The sequence below is a fragment of the Triticum urartu genome, chromosome 3 (genome assembly GCF_003073215.2).
Source record: "Triticum urartu cultivar G1812 chromosome 3, Tu2.1, whole genome shotgun sequence".
Classification (NCBI taxonomy): Eukaryota; Viridiplantae; Streptophyta; class Magnoliopsida; order Poales; family Poaceae; genus Triticum; species Triticum urartu.
The window spans coordinates 379,890,135-379,916,492 of NC_053024.1; positions in this window are offsets into that span (position 1 = coordinate 379,890,135).

Genomic DNA, 26,358 nt, shown 5'->3' on the forward strand with positions numbered 1-26,358 from the left:
ATCACCGGTAATGGTCCCGATTATTGTCACTTCGGGGTTAACGGATCATAACACATAATAGGTGACTATAGACTTGCAAGATAGGATCAAGAACTCACATATATTCATGAAAACATAATAGGTTCATATCTGAAATCATGGCACTCGGGACCTAGTGACAAGCATCAAGCATAGCAAAGTGATAGCAACATCAATCTCAGGACATAGTGGATACTAGGGATCAAACCCTAACAAAACTAACTCAATTACATGATAAATCTCATCCTACCCATCACCGTCCAGCAAGCCCACGATGGAATTACTCACGCACGGCGGTGAGCATCATGAAATTGGTGAAGGAGGAAGGTTGATGATGACGATGGCGACAGATTCCCCTCTCTGGAGCCCCAAACGGACTCCAGATCAGCCCTCCCGAGAGAGTTTAGGGCTTGGCAGCGGCTCCGTATCGTAAAACATGATGAATCCTTCTCTCTGATTTTTTTCCTCCCCGAACATGAATATATGGAGTTGGAGTTGAGGTGGGTGGAGCGTCATGGGGCCCACGAGGCAGGGGGCGCATCAAGGGGGTAGGCGTGCCCCACCCTCGTGGACAGGGTGTGGGCCCCCTGACATGGATTCTTCTTCCAGTATTTTTATATATTCCAAAAATAATCTTCGTTGATTTTTAGGTCATTTCGAGAACTTTTATTTTTGCACAAAAATAACACCATGGCAATTCTGCTGAAAACATCGTCAGTCTGGGTTAGTTCCATTCAAATCATGCAAGTTAGAGTTCAAAACAAGGGCAAAAGTGTTTGCAAAAGTAGATACGATAGAGACGAATCACCCGCGAGGCCGCAGCCGTGCCCGCGTCCGCCAAGACTCCACTGCCGCTCCCATACAGCTTCCAGCTCGACCAACTGAGCAGGCATATGCATGGCAGCACGCGACCTCTACACCAACTCAGGAAGCACCTGCGTGGTGCCATGCAGATCTTCGTGAAGGCTCCACCACCGTGCCAGCCAATGTGGCGCTACAACGCCTCGTCAGCTTGGACGCACGTCGGAGCCAGGCAAGGTGACGACAGCTGGGACGAGCTTCTTTGCTGTCCCCAATAAAGCGAGAGGGGCATGTCGGCAGCGCATTAAATGCGTTTATCCGATGATGCCAGGGGATAGACTCAGCCCCTGTACACCTTTCCACCTCCTGTGTGCCACTGTGGCAACCCCTTTTTGTCTATAAAAGGAGGCCCGAGGCGTGCTGGACAGGGATTCGAATCTTTTGGACTAGAGAGACACTATAGCTAGTTCAAAGAACACAAGAACACCTCAATACACATCAAAGCAGGACTAGGGTTTTACGTGTTCCCGCGGCCCGAACCTGGGTAAATGATTTGTGTGCTGACCGCCAGACCCTCTCTTCGCACAACCCTGCGCCCGCCAACCATAGAAGGGATCCCAGTGACCCCATAGGTGTCATTTCCCACCGACACACATCGACCGCTATCCAGCATGCATCTAGAGTATTAAGTTCATAAGAAGAGAGTAATGCATTGGCAAGATGACATGATGTAGAGGGATAAACTCAAGCAATATGATATAAACCCCATCTTTTTATCCTCGATGGCAACAATACAATATGTGCCTTTGCCCCTGCTATCACTGGGAAAGGACACCGCAAGACTGAACCCAAAGCTAAGCACTTCTCCCATTGCAAGAAAGATCAATTTAGTAGGCCAAACCAAACTGATAATTCGAAGAGACTTGCAAAGATAACCAATCATACATAAAAGATTTCAGAGAAGAATCAAATATTGTTCATAGATAAACTTGATCATAAACCCACAATTCATCGGATCTCGACAAACACACCGCAAAAAGAGTTACATCAAATAGATCTCCAAGAAGATCGAGGAGAACATTGTATTGAGATCCAAAGAGAGAGAAGAAGCCATCTAGCTAATAACTATGGACCCGAAGGTCTGAAGTAAACTACTCAGACATCATCGAGGAGGCCATGGAGTTGATGTAGAGGCCCTCTGTGATCGATTCCCCCTCCGGCGGAGCTCCGGAAAAGGCCCCAAGATGTGATCTCTTGGGTACAGAAGGTTGTGGCGGTGGAAATAGGGTTTCGTGGTGCTCCTGGATGTTTTCAGGGTATATGAATATATATATATATAGGAGGAAGAAGTAGGTCGGTGGAGCCACGAGGGGGGCACGAGGGTGGAGGGCGCGCCCCCTTGCCTCGTGGCCTCCTCGTTGGTTGCTTGACGTCCACTCCAAGTCCCCTGGATCATGTTTGTTCAAAAAAATAACTCTCCCGAAGGTTTTATTCCATTTGATATTCCTTTTCTGCGAAATACTGAAATAGGCAAAAAAACAGCAATTTGCACTGGGCCTTGGGTTAGTAGGTTAGTCCCAGAAATAATATAAAAGTGTATAAATAAGCCTATTAACATCCAAAACATATAATATAATAGCATGGAACAATCAAAAATTATAGATACGTTGGAGACGTATCAAGCAACCCCAAGCTTAATTCATGCTCGTCCTCGAGTAGGTAAATGATAAAAACAGAATTTTTGATGTGGAATGCTACCTAGCATAATTCTTAATGTAATTTTCTTTATTGTGGCATGAATGTTCAGATCTGAGAGATTCAAGACAAAAGTTTAATATTGACATAAAAGTAATAATACTTCAAGCATACTAACTAAGCAATCATGTCTTCTCAAAATAACATGGCAAAAGAAAGTTCATCCCTACAAAATCATGTAGTTTGGTCATGCTCCATTTTCGTCACACAAGAATGCTCTCATATTGCACAACCCCGATGACAAGCCAAGCAATTGTTTCATACTTTAGTAATCTCAAACTTTTTTCAACTTTCACGCAATACATGAGCGTGAGCCATGGATATAGCACTATGGGTGGAATAGAATAATGATAGGGAATTATGTGGAGAAAACAAAAAAGGAGAAAGTATCACATCGACGAGGCTAATCAACGGGCTAGGGAGATGCCCATCAATTGATGTCGGATTTCCATGCAACGAGTGCACTAGAGCTATAAATGTATGAAACCTCAACAAAAGAAACTAAGTGGGTGTGCATCCAACTTGCTTGCTCACGAAGACCTAGGGCATTTTAGGAAGCCCATTGTTGGAATATACAAGCCAAGTTCTATAATGAAAAATTCCCACTAGTATATGAAGTGACAAAACAAGAGACTCTCTATCATAAAGATCATGGTGCTACTTTGAAGCAAAAGTGTGGAAAAATAGGATAGTATCATTGTCCCCTTTTATTCCCTTTTTTGGGCCTTCCTTTTTTTATTTGGCCTTTCTCTTTTTTTATTTTTTTTATTTGGGACAATGCTCTATTAATGATGATCATCACACTTCTATTTATTTACAACTCAATGATTACAACTCGATACTAGAACAAAATATGACTCTATATGAATGCCTCCGGCGGTGTACCGGCAAGGGAAATGAATCAAAAGTGACATGTATGATAAATTATGCATGGTGGCTTTGCCACAAATAAGATGTCAACTACATGATCATGCAAAGCAATACGACAATGATGAAGCATGTCATGAATGAAATGGTGGAAAGTTGCATGGCAATATATCTCGGACTGGCTATGGAAATGCCATAATAGGTAGGTATGGTGGCTGTTTTGAGGAAGATATAAGGAGGTTTATGTGTGATAGAGCATATCATATCACGATGTTTGGATGCACCGGCGAAGTTTTCACCAACTCTCAAGGTGAGAAAGGGCAATGCACAGTACCGAAGAGGCTAGCAAAGATGGAAGGGTGAGAGTGTGTATAATCCATGGACTCAACATTAGTCATAAAGAACTCACATACTTATTGCAAAAATCTACAAGTCATCAAAAACCAAGCACTACGCGCATGCTCCTAGGGGGATAGATTGGTAGGAAAAGACCATCGCTCGTCCCCGACCGCCACTCATAAGGAAGACAATCAAAGAACACCTCATGTTTCAAATTTGTTACACGACAGTTACCATACATGCATGCTACGGGACTTGCAATCTTCAACACAAGTATTTCTTTAATTCACAATTACTCAACTAGCACATTGTCGGTGTCAAAACCGGTGGATCTCGAGTAGGGGTCCCGAACTGTGCGTCTAGGACGGATGGTAACAGGAGGCAAGGGACACGAAGTTTTACCCAGGTTCGGGCCCTCTTGATGGAGGTAAAACCCTATGTCCTGCTTGATTAATATTGAAGATATGGGTGTTACAAGAGTAGATCTACCACGAGATCAGAGAGGCTAAACCCTAGAAGCTAGCCTACGGTATGATTGTATGTTGTGATTGTTGTCCTATGGACTAAAACCCTCCGGTTTATATAGACACCGGAGAGGGTTAGGGTTACACAAGGTCGGTTACAAAGGAGGAGATATCCATATACGTATTTCCTAGCTTGCCTTCCACGCCAAGTAGAGTCCCATCTGGACACGAGACGAAGTCTTCAATCTTGTATCTTCATAGTCTAACAGTCCGGCCAATGGAGATAGTCCGGCTGTCCGGAGACCCCCTAATCCAGGACTCCCACAATAGCCCCTGAACTAGGCTTCAATGACGATGAGTCCGGCGCGCAGTTGTCTTCGGCATTGGAAGGCGGGTTCCTTCTCCGAATACATTACAGAAGAAGTTGAATATGAGGATAGTGTCCGACCCTGCAAAATAAGTCCCACATTTCACCGTAGAGAGAATAATGTTTTTTCGCAGATCTAATTTGCCGGCTTGCTTTGACAGCATGACGTTATGTCATGGCCCGGTGATTATTTGAACTGTTTCTTTTAACCAGCCCCGCACATAATGCGAGGCCGTTTTTCGACATGGCTTGTCAAAGCAGAGATCGTGTCCCCTTATTACGGGATTCTCATCAATACGGGCGTGGGTAACCCAACCGCGCCATCAATTGCGGCGCTTGGGGGATAAGCGAGTTTTACTAGGCAAGTGGGGACGTTTAATTTTGTCCGCCCATATAAAGGGATAAGGATTCACCTTTCTATCCACACCTTCTTCCTCCTCTGCTCATCCGCTCACGCATACTCGAGCTCTAGTGCCCAAGTCCTCACTTCCATCTCAACCTTCTCCAACCATGTCCGGAGCGGGAGGCAAGTGGATGGTCTCCTCCATCACGGAGGGAGACATCAAGAAACTAAGGAGAGCCGGATACCTGCACAACGACATCGCGCACCGGCTCCCAGATGAGGGACAGCTCATTCCCACCCCCGAGCCCCATGAGAGGGTGGTATTCCTCACTCATTTCCTTCGCGGACTAGGGTTCCCTCTCCATCCCTTCGTCCGGGGGCTCATGTTTTATTACGGCCTGGATTTCCATGATCTAGCCCCAAACTTCATCCTCAACATCTTGGCGTTTATCGTCGTGTGCGAGGCCTTCCTCCGCATCAAGCCCCACTTCGGCTTATGGCTGAAGACCTTCAATGTCAAGCCAAAGGTAGTGAGCAGCCGCCAAGCGGAGTGCGGAAGCGCCATGGTGGGCAAGATGCCCAACATCACATGGCTCGAGGGCACCTTCGTGGACACCATAAAGGGGTGGCAATCGGGGTGGTTCTATATCACCGAGCCGCGCGACCCCGCATGGGTAGCGGCCCCCGAGTTCCGATCTGGCTTCCCCATGCGGCTCACCTCCTGGAAAGAGAAGGGCCTATCCTAGGGTAATTTAAAAGAGCTGACCGGACTCCAGTCATGTATTCAGAACATGGTGGATAAGAAGCTCAAGCTTGTCAACATAGTCCAGGTTATGCTCGTTCGCCGGATACTCCCGGGCCAACAACGGGAGTTTACCTTGTGGGAGTTCAATCCGGCGCAACACCGAACTCTAAATGGGCTCTTCGACATGACTCATGAAGATGCCTGGAGGGTGCTATTCAAATGTGCCGCGGTCCCTCCCCCCATTACTAAGGATCACGGATTCAGCGCGAAGTGCCACGCCAGTGTGGTAAGTTGTTTTGCCTCTTACAGGATATTTTATATATATACATATATATATATATATATATATAGATTGGCTCTATGCGGGATCTAAACTCCCGTAATTTTGACAGGACTAGCAGAAGATGGCCGGACAGATCGACTGTCCGGTTCCCTTGCCCGAAGGCCCCGCAGACGCTCTTCTGACGAAGATGCTGACTCTGGCCCCTTATAAGGTGCCGGAGAAGACCAAGAAGGCCAAGGGAGCTCGAAAGAGTTCCCGACGCCAGGCGTCGTCGGACTCACCGTTCGATGACTCTGCGGCGCACTCTTCCCCCGAAGACGAGGAAGAGGAAGAAGAGGCTCCCCCACCGACTGGGGGAGACAAGAAAAGGAAGGCCGCCCCAACTGGGGAGGCCGAAGGGTCCAAGAAGGGAAGGACGCTCCCTCCGGAAAGCGCCACCGCCGCCGACGAAAGTGAAGACGAGTGGTTGCCCAGGGGCAAGCCCCAGGGGAGATCGTAAGTGTTTAGATACCAAAGTAACCCATAGGAGTCCTTTGTTGCATTGCTTTCCCTAACGCCGAACTCAATTATACAGGCTGCCCCGAGCCAATATCGAGGTATCCTCGGACGGCTCCCTGGCTTCGTCAGACATGGATAGCGATCCAGTCCCAACCGCCACCTCCCCTCATCCGGCCGACGACACCGAGGTGCTGTCTCAAGAGGCACCGGATCGAGGGGGAACAGTCCCGGAGGCGCCTCAAGGCGACCTTCCGGACTCCGGGAGCTGAGGGGATGGAGTCCCCGAGAGCTCTGAGTTCGGTCTTCAGCCGAACACCGCGCCGGACCCTCCAACGGATCCGAGATCGGGCAGGCGGTCCCCTTCTAAGGAGGGTGAGACACCAGTGCCGGTGACCTCTGTCCACCCAGAGGCGCCGGACACTATGTTGGAAGCACTTCGCAGCGCTTCCATCGAGGAGGAGCACCGCACTATCATGAGTGCGGTGATCCAGAAGGTTCAGTCCGCCAAGAGCGGATTGACTGAAGCCTGTACTAGCCTTCTAACAGGCTTCGAGGTAAGTGTTTTAAAATGTAGTAGAAGTGTTACCGCATAGACAGTAGCCCCTGATGCTTTGTTCGGTGTTCACAAAGAAAAGCCGAACAGATGATCAAATAATATCGCAGGAGTCTAATATAAGTATGTCAATATGCATGTGCAGGCTTCGCTGCTGGCGTCCGCCGCACTAACTGCGGAGGTCGCCATACTAAAGAAGGCCCTCGAGGGGTCCCAGAAGGAGCTCGGCCTTGCTAAGAGGCAGCTCGAGGAGAACAAGGGTAAGTGATATCCCGTCTGTAGATGAGAAAAAGGACGCGATTGCTAAATGACAGGATCATTGTATGTTTGCCAGGGGCCACGACCGAGGTGGCGACCCTGAAGCAAGTGTTGTCCCAGGCCGAAGAAAAGGCGGCCCAGGAGCGCACCGAGCGAGAGAGGTACGAGGCTCGGGTGGGCGAGGTGCAGCAAGAGCTGCAAGCTCTCATGACGAAGCACGAGGCGTTGGAGCTTGACTTGAAGACGAGAGAGTCTGAGCTTGCCGCGGCCTGTGAGAGCGCGAAGAGTGCCAAGGCCGAGGCCCAGAAGGCCCTTCAGGAGATCGACGCAATGAAGAAGATAGCGGCGGGTAAGGCTTTCTATATGCAAAGCAAGCATGCAACGGTGAATTACCGATTACTTACCCGAATCCGGAGCTCTTCAGGAGCATTCGCAGATTTGCCCCGCAGTGTGTCTGATGCCGCACTGTTCTACCAGGCTGAGGACGGAAGCTCAACGGAGAAGCTGTTCTGGTCTCAGTATGCTAAGGCCGAACATCCAGTGCCAATGAGCGACCAGCTGAAGCAGATGGCCGAGCTACATAAGGCGGTAGATCAGGACATGAAGGGCTTCATAGTCCGGTTGTGGCCTGGCGACGCCCTTCTAAACAGCTTCTTCGGCCTGGTGAGGCGGCTTGTGGATGCCTGCCCACGGCTGGAGGTCGTCAAGCTATCCGTCTGCATTGAAGGTGCACGCCGGGCCTTCGCCTGTGTGAAAACACAGTGGGTCAAGCTAGACGCCGTGAAGCTTATCAAGGAGGGGCCGCCAGAGGGCAAGGAGCACCGCCACCCCGAGATGTACTACGAGGGTGTTCTGTCGGGCGCCCGTCTTATCGCGGATGAGTGTTCAGTAAATGTAATATTTGAATGAGACTTGCTCGTTTTTTATCCTGTGTAATCAAAACTTGTTTCCTATGCGCTATGCAACGCTTGTGTGAATTTAAAATATTATCTTCTGTTTGGCTGTTTATCCAATCTGAGAGATGGCTAGTCCTTGCCTTCTGCCCCCATGCCACGAGTGTCGGGGTGTTCGGGATAAACCTGAGCACTCTTGTTCCCATGTTTGGGTCCTTCGAGGGAGGTGCTCATCACAACGAACAAGGCAACCGGACTAATAATGCTTTATCACTCTCACTTAGCCATAGAATTCTATAATTTTAAATTTCGGCGAAGCCCCTGGTATTCGGAAGGCCGAATTCGGGGCGCGATACATGCCTGTAAGCCGGACGGAGCCGGCCCCTCACCCTAAGTGGCATAAGTCTTTAGGGACTCGAAAAACCTCGCCGAACAGCGACCAGTCTCTCGCCTTATCATGACAGTCAGTTTTAGCTTTCTCTACTGAGGTGCTCGGCCCGGCAGAACCGGGGCACAATCGCAGTAGTTCTCCTAGCGCTACCTTAGCCGATAGAGCGGAACGTAAGGTACCAAAACATAGGAGCCGGGCAAACCCAACATTTGACCAAAGATATGATTCGGAGTTGATGCATATAATGCTATAAGTTCGGGGTGCCGCACTTGTGAAAGTGTTCGGACTTTTCACACCATATTGTGGGTACGTAAGCCCCTGGTGCATTGGTCTTACCAGAGTGTACGGTTGCTAGGCGTCATTAATGAACACATAGATATGTATACATATAACAAAAATGCGATAATAGTCGTAATGTCATGCATTGTGTATTAAAAATTGCATTAAAGCAGAGTGATACAGATAGTGTAATGAGCAAAAGAGTAGGACTATGTCCCTTCCAAGGGCGAGCTGAGGAATTATGTGAAATCTGTAATCCACCTGGGAATTCCATAGTCGTCGGCCTCGTTGGTTGTTGTATCATGTGTTCGGCAATAGAGCTGCCGGACAGTGTTTCCAGAGATTGAAGTCCTGAAAGAAAAAGAAAAATAACCAAACGGGAAGCCCCTTGTGCGGTTTAGTCCGCGTTTTGGGACGTGCCGTAGTTGTGCCTCCCCCTCCCCATCTATGCCCATGGTATTTTTAATGTGTAATGATGTACGCGTGGCACGAACAACGTCGTTGGGCTGGGGTTGGGGTGGCCGCCATATTGCTACGCGAGCTCAGATCGTGCCAGGCAGTCTGTTTGCCGATTGCCCCGAGCGCACTTGAAGGTGTCCGGGCTTTGAAATGCCGAACTGGTAGATTGCCTCGAAAGGCTGCTTTGCGCTTCTGCTGCGAGGGCCGCGGTGTGCTCCTCTGTTCGGAGAGAGCGCTCTGTGTTTCCATTGACTGTAATAACTCCGCGAGGTCCTGGCATCTTGAGCTTGAGGTATGCATAATGTGGTACCGCATTAAATCTAGCGAATGCGGTTTGTCCGAGCAGTGCGTGATAACCACTACGGAACGGGACTATATCGAAGATTCACTCTTCGCTTCGGAAGTTATCCGGGGATCCGAAGACCACTTGAAGTGTAATTGAGCCTGTGCAGTGGGCCTCTACGCCTAGAATGACGCCTTTAAAGGTCATCTTTGTGGGTTTGATCCTTGAGGGGTCTATACCCATTTTGCGCACTGTGTCCTGATAAAGCAGGTTCAGGCTACTGCCGCCGTCCATGAGGACTCGAGTGAGGTGAAATCCGTCGATGATTGGGTCTAGGACCAGTGCGGCGAATCCGCCGTGACAGATACTAGTGGGGTGGTCCCTGCGATCAAAGGTGATCGGACAGGAGGACCAAGGGTTGAACTTCGGGGCAACTGGCTCTAGCGCATATACGTCCCTGAGCGCACGCTTCCGCTCCCTCTTGGGGATGTGGGTTGCGTATATCATGTTCACCGTCCTCACTTGCGGGGGAAACCTCTTTTGTCCTCCAGTGTGCGGCTGTCGGGGTTCTTCCTCGTCATCGCTATGCAGCCCCTTGTCCTTGTTTTCGGCAATTATCTTGTCGGCCTGCTTGAACACCCAACAATCCCTATTGGTGTGATTGGCTGGCTTGTCCGGGGTGCCGTGTATTTGACACGAGCGATCAAGTATACGGTCCAAGATGGACGGACCCGGCATACTTTGTTTGAATGGCTTTTTCCGCTGACCGGGTTTAGAGCCTTTGAATCCGGCATTGACTATCGTATCCTCAGTACTTTCGCCGTTAATGCGGCGCTTATGCTTGTTGCGACGTGACGTGCTGTTGCCGTCCTTGGTATCTGAGGTACCATGGTTCTTTGATATTTTGTTACTGCGAGCCAACCAGCTGTCTTCTCCCGCACAAAAGCGGGTCATGAGCGTCGTGAGGGCTGCCATAGATTTTGGCTTTTCCTGACCAAGGTGCCGGGCTAGCCACTCATCTCGAATGTTGTGCTTGAAAGCCGCTAAGGCCTCCGCATCCGGACAGTCAATGATTTGGTTTTTCTTTGTAAGGAACCGGGTCCAGAATTGCCTGGCCGACTCTTCTGGCTGCTGAATTATGTGGCTCAAGTCATCGGCATCTGGTGGTCGCACATAAGTTCCCTGAAAGTTGTCGAGGAATGCGGCTTCCAGATCTTCCCAACAGCTAATGGAGTCCGCTGGAAAGCTATTAAGCCAATGCCGTGCTGGTCCTTTGAGTTTTAGTGGGAGGTACTTGATGGCATGTAAGTCATCACCACGGGGCATGTGGATGTGGAGGAGGAACTCCTCAATCCATATCGCGGGATCTGTTGTGCCGTCGTATGATTCAATGTTTACAGGTTTGAAACCTTCTGGGAATTGATGTTCCATTACTTCGTCTGTGAAGCATAAGGGGTGTGCGGCGCCTCTGTATTGGGCTATATCGCGACGCAGCTCATATGGGTCCTGCCCGCTGTGTTCGGCCCGGCCAGATTTTCTTTTACTCTATCCGGCATGACATTTACCATCTCATAGAGTGGTGCGTCCTCGTGATCCGTAGATCGATCTTGAGTGCTCTGCTTTATCCTCCAATATGTCTCACAGGTCTGGCGTATCTCCCCATGCCTTTTTATTTGGATGGCGTTGGGGTGGAGGCTGAGCTTTCGGCATGAATGCCTCTCTATCGCGGCCACGAGGTGGACGATCAGCCGTATCATACGCTTCTTCCTCCAGTCGGGGTAGTAACCTGCGCCTTGGGTAACTCTTGGAGGGACGCTCGAGTTTATATTCCTCGGCTGCGAGGACTTCAGTCCATTTGTCAGCTAGCAGATCTTGATCTGCTTGAAGCTGCTGCTGCTTTTTCTTCAGGCTATTTGCCGTGGCCATAAGCCTGCGCTTGAAGCACTCTTGTTCGACGGGATCCTCTGGTACGGCGAATTCATCGTCGCCGAGGCTTGCCTCGTCTTTGGAGGGGGTCATGTAATTGTCATCCTCCTCCTCTCCGCCAGCCGCTCTCTCAGGAGAGATGGCTCCTTCATCCTCCTAATCTAACTCTTGCTGGAGGGGGTTTTCGTTGTCTTCGGCGCTATCCGGAGTGTTATTATCTCCTGTGCAAGTATCACCACTTTGCCTTTGGCAGGACTTAGAGCGGCGCCGCTGACGTCGCGCTTGGGTTGCTTCTTGGAGGGGTCATCCTCCGCTATCTCATCACTGTTGCCTTCATTGGGTGTATCCACCATGTATATGTCATACGACGAGGTGGCTTTACAGTGCCCTATAGGTGCTGGTTCATGTTCGTCTGCTACATCGTCGTCCATACCGTCGATGTCTTCGGAGTCGAAGTCGAGCATGTCGGTTAAATCATCGATAGTGGCTACAAAGTGGGTGGTAGGTGGGCATCGAATTTCTTCGTCGTCCGCATCCCAGTCTTGTTGGCCATGATCCGGCCAGGGCTCTCCTGACAAAGAAAGAGCCCTTAGTGAATTCAGAATGTTGCCGAAGGGCGAGTGCTGAAAGATATCCGCAGCGGTGAATTCCATCATCGGTGCCCAGTCGGAATAGATTGGCAGGGGCACGGATGGTTCGGGGTCCGGAGGAGAGTCCAGCACCTTCGAGACATGGGCTGCGCAGAGGATTATGCTGGTGTTCGGCTCGATCGCCGTTGAGACTGCAGCTCATGAGGCGGTGTCTAGCCACCCGTCCTCGATTGGTGCAGCTGGCTCCGAGCTAAGGGTCGGAGCTGGTGTGGGCGCGGCCTCTGGAGTACCGTCTGGTGGCAGAGCTAGGTCATGCCCATCGAGACAGTGCGGCGCGCCCGGCTGTGGCTCGAATCCGTCGAAGATCAAGTCTCCGCGGATGTCGGCCGTGTAGTTCAAACTTCCAAATCTGACCTGATGGCCAGGGGCGTAGCTTTCAATCTGCTCCAGATGGCCAGGCGAATTAGCCCGTAGTGCAAAGCCGCCAAATACGAAGATCTGTCCAGGGAGAAAAGTCTCACCCTGGACCGCATCGCTACCGATGATAGTAGGAGCCATCAAGCCTAACGGCGATGACACAGAGGAACTCTCAATGAAAGCACCAATGTCGGTGTCAAAACCGGCGGATCTCGGGTACGGGGTCCCGAACTGTGCGTCTAGGCCGGATGGTAACAGGATTCAAGGGACACGAAGTTTTACCCAGGTTCGGGTCCTCTTGATGGAGGTAAAACCCTACGTCCTGCTTGATTAATATTGAAGATATGGGTGTTACAAGAGTAGATCTACCACGAGATCAGAGAGGCTAAACCCTAGAAGCTAGCCTACGGTATGATTGTATGTTGTGATTGTTGTCCTACGGACTAAAACCCTCCGGTTTATATAGACACCGGAGAGGGTTAGGGTTACACAAGGTCGGTTACAAAGGAGGAGATATCCATATACGTATTGCCTAGCTTGCCTTCCACGCCAAGTAGAGTCCCATCCGGACACGAGACGAAGTCTTCAATCTTGTATCTTCATAGTCTAACAGTCCGGCCAATGGAGATAGTCCGGCTGTCCGAAGACCCCCTAATCCAGGACTCCCACACACACTCTAATATCACCACCTTTATATCTCAAAACAATTATCTAGTATCAAACTTCTCATAGTATTCAATGCACTTTCTATGATAGTTTTTATTATACCCATCTTGGATGCCTATCATTTTAGGACTAGTTTCATAACCAAAGCAAATTACCATCCTGTTCTAAGGGACTCTCAAAATGATATAAGTGAAGCATGAGAGATCAATAATTTCTATAAAATAAAACCACCACCGTGCTCTAAAAGATATAAGTGAAGCACTAGAGCAAAATTATCTAGCTCAAAAGATATAAGTGAATCACATAGAGTATTCTAACAAATTCCAATTCGTGTGTGTCTCTCCCAAAAGGTGAGTACAACAAGGATGATTGTGGTAAACTAAAAATCAAAGACTCAAATCATACAAGACGCTCCAAGCAAAACACATATCATGTGGTGAATAAAAATATAGCCTCAAGTAAAGTTACCGATAGAAGAAGACGAAAGAGGGGATGCCTTCCGGGGCATCCCCAAGCTTAGGCTTTTGGTTGTCCTTGAATTTTACCTTTGGGTGCCATGGGCATCCCCAAGCTTAGTCTCTTGCCACCCCTTGTTCCATAATCCATCAAATCTTTACCCAAAACTTGAAAACTTCACAACACAAAACTTAAACAGAAAATCTCATCAGCTCTGTTAGTAAGAAAACAAACCACCACTTAAGTTACTGTAATGAACTCATCCTTTATTTATTTTGGTGTTAAACCTACTGTATTCCACCTTCTCTATGGTTCATAACCTCCTATACTAGCCATAGATTCATCAAAATAAGCAAACAACACACAAAAAACAGAATCTGTCAAAAACAGAACAGTCTGTAGTAATCTGTAGGTTTCAAATACTTCTGTAACCCCAAAAATTCTAAAATAAATTAATGGACATGAGGAATTTATCTATTAATCATCTGCAAAAATAATCAACTTAATCGCACTCTTCAGTAAAAAATGGCAGAAAATCTCGTGAGCGCTAAAGTTTCTGTTTTTTACAGCAAGATCGCAAAGACTTTCCCCAAGTCTTCCCAAAGGTTCTACTTGGCACGAACACTAATTAAAAGCATAAAACCACATATAAACAGAGGCTATATGAATTATTTATTACTTTTTGATATTCCTTTTCTGTGAAATATTGAAATAGGCAAAAAACAGCAATTTGCACTGGGCCTTGGGTTAGTAGGTTAGTCCCAAAAATAATATAAAAGTGTATAAATAAGCCCATTAACATCCGAAACAGATAATATAATAGCATGGAACAATCAAAAATTATAGATATGTTGGAGACGTACCATTGACCCCCTCCCGATGAGAGGATCAATGGTGATGATGATGGTGACAATTTCCCCCTCCCAGAGGGATGTTTCCCTGGCAGAACAGCTCCACCGGAGCCCTAGATTGGTTCCGCCAAGGTTCCGCCTCGAGATGGAGGCGCTTCGTCCCGAAAGCTTCCTCCTTATTTTTTCCAGGGCAAAAGAAACCTTATACCAAAATATGGGCATCGGGGGCCTGCCAGGTGGCCCACGAGGCAAGGGGGCACGCCCAGGGGGTAGGGCGCGCCCCCCACCCTCGTGGACGATGGGTGGCTCCCCTCTGGTGCTTTCTTCGCCCAATATTTTTAATATATTCCAAAACTGACTTTCATGGAGTTTCAGGAATTTTGGAGTTGTGCAGAATAGGTCTCTAATTTTTCTCCTTTTCCAGCCCAGAATTCCAGCTGCCGACATTCTCCCTCTTCATGTAAACCTTGTAAAATAAGAGAGAAAAGGCATAAGTATTGTGACATAATGTGTAATAACAGCCCATAATGCAATAAATATCGATATAAAAGCATGATGCAAAATAGACCTATCAACTCCCCCAAGCTTAGACCTCGCTTGTCCTCAAGCGGAAGCCGATATCAAAAAATATGTCCACATGTTTAGAGATAGAGGTGTCGATAAAAAATATAATATGGACATGAGGGCATCATGATCATTCTTAGAATAGCAAGATATATATATATATAGTGATACTATTCATCACCCAGGGTGTAAAATAATTTATTCTTCACCCGAGGTAATCTTACGATTATTTTATAATTAAATTACGTTTGGAATTCAAATAGTTACATTCATATTGATTCACTACGTAAAATTTGGCCCAAGAAAATAAAAATATAGGTCATAAGACAAGAAAATTTGCAATTTATGTGTATTTTACACTATGTTTTTATGTTTGTAAATTACATAATATAAAATATTTTTACGACGATTATATATTTTCTTACGGTCTCTTTTTATGTCGGAAATAAGACAAAACTTACGGAACGTAAAATTACGGTGCATAGATGGTAAAATAGAGAGGGGTGAAGAATAACTATTCCTCACCCTTATTATTCTCAATATACTTCATTAAATATTCTAAGATACCCCAATATGAGTTTAGTTCAAAAAAATCATCTGCGACGTACTTTTTGTAATATACATTTTCACGTACAAACACATCAGTATATACATAAATATTTAAAAATACATAGACTCACATGAATTTTTTCATGAAACTCATTTTGGGGTATCTAATAATTACTAATGAAGTATATTAAAAATAATAAAAAGGTATAAAAAATTCATCTATGTGGTATATGAGGAGCGGGAGTACGTACTCCCAGGAGTACACAACCATTTTCCTATATATAGGCATATGGTTTCTTATGCTAAAGTAACGATCCATTCACAATGTAAAGTATGAATCAGAAACTTCATTGAAAACTAACAAACTATAATCTCGGTCATTGAAGCAATTGCAATTTATCATAACATCGGAAAGAGTCAATTAACAGCTTTTCAGCAAGTCCACCTAGTCAACTATCATTTAGTCTTTCACAATTGCTAATACTCACGCAATACTTACGGGTATGAAGTTTTAATCGAACACAGAGAAAGATAGGGGCTTATAGTTTTGCCTCCCAACCTTTTACCTCAAGGGTAATGTCAACAATAATAGTTTATGAAAACCCACATCCAATTAGCTATGTATTTCAGGATCTTCCCAACACACAGTGCTTGCCAAGGGATAAAATGTAAAAAGGAAAGGTGAAGATCACCATGACTCTTGTATAAGGTATAGGACAAAAATAAAAGATAGGCCCTTCGTAGAGGGAAGCAGATGTTTTCATGTGCTTTTATGGTTGGATGCGGAAAATCTTAATGCAAAAGAACGTCACTTCTTATTGCCACTTGTGATAGGGACCTTTATTATGCAGTCCGTCGCTTTTATTTCTTCCATATCACAAGATCGTATAAAGCTTATTTTCTCCACACTAATAAATCATACATATTTAGAGAGCAATTTTTATTGCTTGCAACAATGACAACTTACTTGAAGGATCTTACTCAATCCATAGGTAGATATGGCGGACTCTCATGGCAAAACTGTGTTTAAGGATACTTAGAAGCACAAGTAGTATCTCTACTTGGTGCAAAGGATTTGGCTAGCATGAGAGGAAAGGCAAGCTGAACATGTTGGATGATCCATGACAATATAACTTATTTCAGATATAAGAAAACATAACCCATTATGTTGTCTTCCTTGTCCAACATCAACTTTTTAGCATGTCATATTTTAATGAGTGCTCACAATGAGAAAAGATGTCCAAGATAGTATATTTATATGTGAAAACCTCTCTTTCTTTATTACTTCCTATTAATTGCAACGATGAGCAAAACTATGTTCGTCAACTCTCAACAACTTTTATTCATCATACTCTTTATATCTGAAGTCATTACTCTCCATAAGATCAATATGATCTCTTTATTTCTTTTTATCCTTTCTCTTTTTTTATTCCCTCAAGATCATAGCAAGATAACCAAGCCCTCGACCCAAAACTAATCTTTATTATATATAGCTCACGGACTCGATTACATAGATAAGGTTCAACACAAAACTCAAAGCTAGATCATACTAAACTTTATTCTACTAGATCAAGATATAATCAAAAGGATCGAACTAAGAAAAACAGTAAGGATAGAAGTGTGATAGTGATACGATACCGGGGCACTCCCCCAAGCTTGGCAGTTGCCAAGGGGAGTGACCATACCCAATACTCAGTTCTCCTTTGGTGGAGAAGAAGATGGTGGTGGTGATGACAATTGTGCCTTCAGCTTTTTCATATTGTAGTTGAGGAGAGCAATTTCCTCCTTTAAATCATCGACCTTCGACTCTAGCTTCAATATCTTGTCACAGAAATCTCCTTTACTCTTATATCCCCAGGTTGAGGTAGAGGAATATCCTCCTCCTCTGAACTTGAATCATCGTCCTCATCAAATGAGCATCCTCATCATCATCTGTAGTTCGACCATATGGAGATAGGTCCCCATAGGTCTTCGGGTCAGCAATGAGATGTGAGACATAGCTCTCTCCATCGGATTCTTGAGATGACATCTTGCTCTAAATCTGCTGCACAGACAACTTGAAACAAAAACAGGAGATATTTGCGTGGTATAGTGGTTAAAACCTTCGGGAGATTATATAATGAATTTTTACCGGCTAAAAGAAGTATCATGCAAGAAATTGGAGTCTGGAGGGCACACACGGTGCCCACGAGGCAGGGGGCGCGCCCTCCACCCTCGTGGATGCCTCGTGTCCTTTTCGTACTGCTTCTTATTTTCTTATTTTCTTAAATATTCCAAAACGGAGAAAAATTGCTATGAAAACTGTTTTGGAGTCGGTTTACTTACCGTACCACATACATATTCCTTTTCGGAGGCTGAAACGTTCTGGAAAGTGTCCCTTATATACTCCTACGGGGTTACGGTGCCAATAACATTAGTTTCAACATTTATGGGATTACCTGAGATATAATGTTTGATTCTTTGACCATTCAGCACCCTCGGATTTGTGCCTTCTAAGTTGTTGATTTTTATGGCACCGGAACGATAAACCTCCTCGATAACGTAAGGACCTTACTATTTAGAGAGAAGTTTTCTTGCAAAAAATCTTAAACGAGAGTTGTATAACAAAACATAATCACCTACATTAAACTCATGCTTTTGTATCCTTTTGTCATGCCATCTTTTAACTTTTTCTTTAAATAGTTTGGCATTCTCATAGGTCTGGGTCCTCCACTCATCAAGTGAGCTAATGTCAAATAGTCTCTTCTCACTGGCAAGTTTGAAATCATAATTGAGCTCTTTAATGGCCCAATATGCCTTATGTTCTAGTTCGAGAGGTAAGTGGCATGCTTTTCCATAAACCATTTTATACGGAGACATACCCATAGGATTTTTATATGCAGTTCTATAGGCCCATAATGCACCATCAAGTTTCTTGGACCAATTCTTTCTAGATCTATTAACAGTCTTTTGCAAAATTAATTTAAGCTCTTTATTACTCAGTTCTACTTGACCACTAGACTGTGGATGATATGGAGATGCAATTCTATGATTAACATCATACTTAGCAAGCATTTTATGAAAAGAACCATGAATAAAATGTGAACCACCATCAGTCATTAAGTATCTAGGGACTCCAAACCTCGGAAAAATAACTTCTTTAAGCATATTAATAGAGGTGTTATGATCAGCACTACTAGTTGGAATAGCTTCTACCCACTTAGTAACATAATCAACAACAACTAAAATATGTGTATACCCATTAGAGGAAGGAAACGGTCCCATATAATCAAAGCCCCAAACATCAAATGGTTCAATAACAAGTGAATAGTTCATAGGCATTTCTTGACATCTATTAATATTACCAATTCTTTGACATTCATCACAATACAAGACAAACTTACGGGCATCCTTGAAGAGAGTAGGCCAATAAGAACCGGATTGCAATACCTTATGTGCAGTTCAATCTCCAGCATGGTGTCCTCCATAAGCCTCGGAGTGACACTTGTCTAGGATCTGTTCCTGTTCATACTCAGGTACACAACGTCTAATAACACCATCTACTCCTTCTTTATAAAGGTGTGGGTCATCCCAGAAGTAATGTCTTAAATCATAGAAAAACTTTTTCTTTTGCTAGTATGTGAAACTAGGTGGTATAAATTTAGCAACAATGTAATTAGCATAATCAGCATACCATGGAGCAGTACGAGAAACATTTATGACAGCTAATTGTTCATCGAGAAAGCTATCATCTATAGGTAGTGGGTCATCAAGAACATTCTCTAACCTAGACAAGTTGTCTACAATGGGGTTCTCAGCTCCCTTTCTATCAATAATATGCAAATCAAATTCTTGTAGCAAGAGAACCCATCTAATAAGTCTAGGTGTAGCATCTTTCTTTTCCATAAGATATTTAATAGCAGCATGATCAGTGTGGATAGTTACTTTAGAATCAATAATATAAGGTCTAAACTTATCACAAGCAAATACAACTGCTAAAAATTCTTTTTCATTAGTAGCATAATTTCTTTGGGCACCGTCTAGAGTTTTACTAGCATATTGGATGGCATTTAATTTCTTATCAACTCTTTTTTCCTCGAACAACACCTACAACATAATCACTAGCATCACACATAATTTCAAGGGGTAAATTCCAGTCAGGTGGCTGAACAGTAGGTGCAGAGATCAAGGCTTTCTTAACTATTTCAAATGCTTCTACACAATCATCATCAAAGACAAAAGGAACATCTTTTTGTTAGAGATTAGTTAGAGGCCTAGAATTTTTCGAGAAGTCTTTAATGAACCTCCTATAAAAACCGGCATGACCAAGGAAACTTCTTATACCTTTAATGTCCTTGGGACACGGCATCTTTTTAATAGCATCAACTTTAGCTTTATCAACTTCAATACCTCTTTCAGAAACTTTATGCCCCAAGACAATACCTTCATTAACCATAAAGTGGCACTTCTCCCAATTCAATACAAGATTAGTTTCTTCACATCTCTACAAAACTCGATCAAGGTTGCTTAAGCAATCATCAAAAGAAGTTCCATACATGGAAAAATCATCCATGAAAACCTCAACAATCTTTTCACAAAAGTCAGAGAATATAGCAGTCATACATCTTTGAAAGGTAGCAGGTGCATTACATAAACCAAAAGGCATATGTCTATAAGCAAAGGTACCGAAAGGGCAAGTAAAAGTGGTATTTTCCTGATCTTCTTTCAACACAGGTATTTGAGAGAAACCAGAATAACCATCTAGAAAGCAAAAATGTGTGTGTTTGGATAATCTTTCTAGCATTTGATCAATAAAAGGTAAAGGGTAATGATCTTTTCTAGTAGCTTTATTTAATTTGCAGAAATCAATTATCATTCTATAACCTGTAACAATTCTTTGTGGGATCAATTCATCTTTATCATTAGGAACAACAGTAATACCTCCCTTCTTAGGGACACAATGGACAAGACTTACCCACTGACTATCAGCAAAGGATAAATTATACCTGCCTCCAGAAGCTTTAGTATTTCATTTCTTACCACTTCTTTCATCTTAGGATTTAACTGTCGTTGGTGATCAAAAACTGGTTTAGCGTCTTTCTCCAATTTTATTTTGTGCTCGCATAGAGTAGGACTAATGCCCTTAAGATCATCAAGAGTATATCCAATAGCAGCATGGTGCTTCTTCAAAGTTTTCAATAATCTCTCTTCTTCCTGTTCTGAAAGGTTAGCACTAATAATAACATGATATATCTTCTTTTCATCAAGATAAGCATATTTAAGAGTATCAAGTAATGGTTTAAGCTCAAACACGGGATGTAACGCCCTCGATGCGGCTATATCTCCCACGTGTCGAACCACGACTTAGAGGCATAACCGCATTGAAAGCAATGTCACTAGTGAGGTAATCTTCACACGACCCATGTAATACATAAGGGAAAGATATACATAGTTGGCTTACAATCGCCACTTCACACAACTACATGAATAAAGCATTACATCATCCAGATACAAACAAGGTCCGACTACGGAACCAAAATAAAAGAAGACTACCCAATGCTACACAGATCCCCGATCGACCCCAACTGGGCTCCACTACTGATCAACTGGAAACGGAACGACATAAAGGACAAGATCTTCATCGAGCTCCTCCTGAGCTTGGTTGCGTCACCTTCTCGGTAACATCGGCACCTGCAAACTGCTTTTGGAACTATATGTGAGTCACGGGGACTCAGCAATCTTACACCCTCGTGATCAAGACTATTTAAGCTCATAGGTAAGGTAAAAGGTATGAGGTGGAGCTGCAGCAAGCGACTAGCATATATGGTGGCTAACCTTACGCAAATGAGAGCGAGAAGAGAAGGCAAAGCACGGTCGAGAAACTATGATCAAGAAGTGATCCTAGAACAACCTACATCAAGCATAACTCCAACATCGTGTTCACTTCCCAGACTCCACCGGAAAGAGACCATCACGGTTACACACGCGGTTGATGTATTTTAATTAAGGTCAACTTCAGGTTTTCTACAACCGGACATTAACAAATTCCCATCTTCCCATAACCGCGGGCACGGCTTTCGAAAGTTCAAATCCCTGCAGGGGTGTCCCAACTTAGCCCATCACAAGCTCTCACGGTCAACGAAGGATATTCCTTCTAGCGGGAAGACCCGATCAGGCTCGGAATCCCGGTTACAAGACATCCTCGACAATGGTAAAACAAGTCCAGCAAAGCCACCCGAATGTGCCGACAAATCCCGATAGGAGCTGCACATATCTCGTTCTCAGGGCACACCGGATTGTCCAAGGTTCAGGTAGGCCAGCCCAGAGTTGCCCCTGGTGGCCATCGGCAGCTGACAGGTTGGACCAACACTCAGAGGAGCACTGGCCCGGGGGTTTAAATAAAGATGACCCTTGAGTCTACAGAACCCAGGGGAAAGAAAAGGCTAGGTGGCGAATGGTAAAACCAATGTTGGGCCTTGCTGGAGGAGTTTTATTCAAGGCGAACTGTCAAGGGGTTCCCATTATAACCCAATCGCGTAAGGAACGCAAAATCCAGGAACATAACACCGACATGAAGGAAACTAGGGCGGCAAGAGTGGAACAAAACACCAGGCATAAGGCCGAGCCTTCCACCCTTTACCAAGCATATAGATGCATTAATTAAATAAGAGATATTGTGATATCCCAACAAAATAACCATGTTCCAACATGGAACAAACTCCAATCTTCACCTGCAACTAACAACACTATAAGAGGGGCTGAGCAAAGCGGTAACATAGCCAAACAACGGTTTGCTAGGACAAGGTGGGTTAGAGGCTTGGCTTAACAATATGGGAGGCATGATAAGCAAGTGGTAGGTGTCGCGGCATAGGCATAGAAAAAGAGCGAGCAACTAAGCAAGCAAATATAGATGTGATTTCGAGGGTATGGTCATCTTTCCTGAAATCCCGCAAGGAAGAAGAACGAGTCCATGAAGAAGACAAACGGACGTAGACAAACGGGTCCTCACAAACGCGATGTTAACGGAACCAACCCGAAGAAGCAACACCGAAAAGAAGCACACAACATAGTAAACAACCACGACATAAGCATGGCATGATGCACAACCAAGTATGATGCATGTCCGGTTTAATGAGGCATGGCATGGCAAAATGCACAAACAATCCTACAAATTAAGTGGAGCTCAACATGCAACTCTGTTGCATATTGACGAAACACCACATTCAAGTTATTTAGTTCGATCTCGTTTATGTACCCAACAATATTAAATTTTGATTAACATGGCAAGGGGTGAAGCAAAAGAAAACTACCTATCTAGGCAAGTTTAAATGAGGCCGGAACAACAAACAACAAGTCCGGAAAAACCTCATATGCATATATTAGGTTTGGTACTGTTCTGCCCTAAACACAATTTTAGAGTTATTAAACATGCAAAACAAGTGCACCATGTTAAACTAGGCATTTTTCTACCCCATTTACATATAAAGTTTCTTTAAAACCGAGCTATGGTTAATTAGTTATGAATTAAATCATTTTTACATGGCATAGGGGCAAATATATGCAAACAGCATTTTAAACATTTTAAACATGGATGAAAATGACATATTATGAAACTAGACAAAATTCTAAGCAAGTTTCATGTATAAATTATTTAGATCCGATGCACGGTTGTGAAGTTATTAAATGCATGAAGTTTAGGGGGCTTTCTGTAAAAACAGTAATTCGCTGGATAAACGGACAAATTCGTGGAATGGAAAAAAACATGACATGGGCCAGATCTGCTAGGACTGGGCTGCTCACATTGGGCCTTACAGGTCGGTTGAGGAGCGCTGGGCCTTAGGGCGCTGCGGCTGGAGAGGCCTAGGCAGCAGGGCGACGTGGAAATGGGTCGGCTCAGGAGGAGCTGGGCTGCTGGCCTAGGGCACCACTGGGCCTACGCGCGAGGCCGGCCCAGGGAGGCAGCGACTCGGTCGTCTCCCCCGAGAAGGAGGCCGGGCGAGGTCGGTGGCCGCTCACGACGGGACGTGACACCGGCGAAGGAGATCCGGCAGGGATGACGATGGGGCAAGGCGGGGAAGGCCAGGAATGAGTAGATCCGGGCATGGAGAGCTCGGATCTGGCGACGGACGAGGCCGAGGAGGCCGGCGATGACCTCGGTGTTGGATCCTGCAAAAATGGGGCGGCACTTAGAGCAGAGGGAGAGCATGGGAGAAAAGGAGGATAAGAGAAGGCGCGACCTGGGGTTGGCGGCGGCGGATCCATAGGCCTGGTCACCGGAGGCGGTGGCGGGGAGAAGATGGTCGGGCGGCACGAGATGCTCGGGATCGGGCTGCCCCCGATCCGGATCGAGCGAGGCACCGGGGAAGCAGGGAGATCCACGCGGCGGCGAGATTCGGGCCCGCTTCGTCTCGGCGTGGGCCGAACGTGGGCCGGGCGGGCCTCGGCGGCGGGGAAGTCAAGGGGGGCAATGTGGCATGCTCCCATAGGCCCGGGGCTGCGGGGACGGCGGCGCTGGCCCGTGGGACGACGACAACTGGCGGCGGGGGGTTTTAGCCGGTGCGGAAAACGAGGGCGACGGCGCTGATTTAAGGAAGGAGTTGCCTACTGCCAAAAATGGAAGGGAGGGGGTGTTATATAGGGCAGGTTTAGGGTTAGGGGGATTAGGAGGGGTTTTCGTCCGTTTTCGGGCATCGGATCTCGATCCGACAGTCGGAGCGGAGGGGATAAGTAGATGGACTAGGTGGGTTGTGCAGAAGGCCTCGGGCTGAGTGGAGTGAAAAGAGAGAGAGAGAGAGAGAGAGAGAGAGAGACCCGGCGACTGTTTCCAGAGACCGAAAACGTCCGACGTCAGACCGGCTATACTGCCGCTATAGTTATCCGTTGGGGCATCAAACAAACTCCAAATGTGATGAAACTTGGCAGGCGGTCTACTGACAACATAACAACACCGCACGCCAAATCTCAACCCATTCCGAGAACATTTTCCGGCCACTTATAAAATAAAATTTTGGAGGTGCCGCGGGCACGTGCAGGTGTGGTCTAGGCTCAGAACGGACAACGGACGGAACTGGAAGACCGGGACGGATGCAAGTTTTGAAAACATGATGATGCAATGCACATGATGACATGACAAGATGCAACACGCAAGCGAATGACATGGCAACACCGGCGAATAACTGGAAGACACCTGGCGCAACGGTCTCGGGGCGTCACAACACTCCACCACTACAAGAGGACCTCGTCCCGAGATCTAGAATGGCACCGGAGGGGCAACAAAAGAGAAAGAGAAGAGGTAAAGCTAAGTTGCTTCTTTAACAAATGAGTGAGACCAAGAACCTTGAAAGGTTGAGCATAATGAAAGAAAGAAAGCAACGGAGAAGAACAAAGTTGAAAGCACTCCGTTAAGAAAGAGGAATAAGAAAGAACCGATTTGGGTAGCACTTCGGTTGAAAAGATATGAAAGACCTGATAAAATGAAAGAGCTTGAGCAAAGGGACACAACACTCCGGTTAAAAGGATAATCATGAAAAAAACAGGATCCTGACAAGAACAAGAAGAAAGGTAGAAGAGAGCAACATCACAAAGCCTCCGGAAGAAAAGAGAGACTGGAATGGAATGAACGAAGTAGAAAACAAGATCTTGGCAGCGCACGCTTACAACAAAGGCTAGAACGGAGTTGTTGGATTATCAACAACGAAAATGATAAACTTGGTATGGACTTATAGAAGACATCCCAAAATTATGAGGTGACACCTTGCCACGCACGGAAAAGATTTGATTGGATTGATATGAACAAGGAGACGAGAAAATATTTCACCGGGAGGGTAGATGGAGAACTTGGATCATATATTATCACCATTAATAGCATTAATCCTTAGGGAAAGCTTTAGGTGAAATATAACCCCAGATAAATCCAATGACGAGATTGATGGATTTTAAATACCTCATTCTTAACAACATGTGTATCATGATACATGAACTCAAATTATCAGGAATGACATAATACCACCTCGAATGATACGATTGAAAGAATTGCACTCCGGATTGCAAGAAGAAGAACTTGAGCTCCTCTAACAAAAATCTCAATGAACACTTCGAGAAAGAATTAATTCCTTGATGAACCACCATGTAGAACCTTCATGAAGAACTCCGGTAACAAAAGAAATGATCAAACGGAAGGAAAGAGAGGTCGAAAAACACAAGGTGAATCCTTGCAATGATTTAGATGGATCTCCGTGGTGATATAATTGCGAGAGCTTGGAACTCCGGGAAAAAGAAAGAAGAACAACTGAAAACAGAATTTATTCATCATGAACAACTTCCAAAAAAGAAAAGATGAAGCATCTCGAACCGAGAATGTGATATGATGAATCACTCTGGAAAGCAAGAATTGATTTTACTCAATGAAACAAGAATAAGGGTTATGTTATGCGTATCCTTCACCAATTTAAATTGATGAAAAGCAACGGATTTGACATATTACTTATTCTCGTAGAAAAGATTAAGAGAGATATAGCGTCAGACTTGGGAAAATATTGAATGAACCACCGGTAGGATAGAAATAACAAATAAATTGATATGATAAACAAAAGAAGAGAATCTTGAATGAACCACCGTAAGAATTGATTTTTAAGGAAGGAGTTGTCAGCTGCCAAAAATGGAAGGGAGGGGGTGTTATATAGGGCAGGTTTAGGGTTTGGGGGGATTACGAGGGGTTTTCGTCCGTTTTCGGGCATCGGATCTCGATCTGACGGTCCGGAGCGG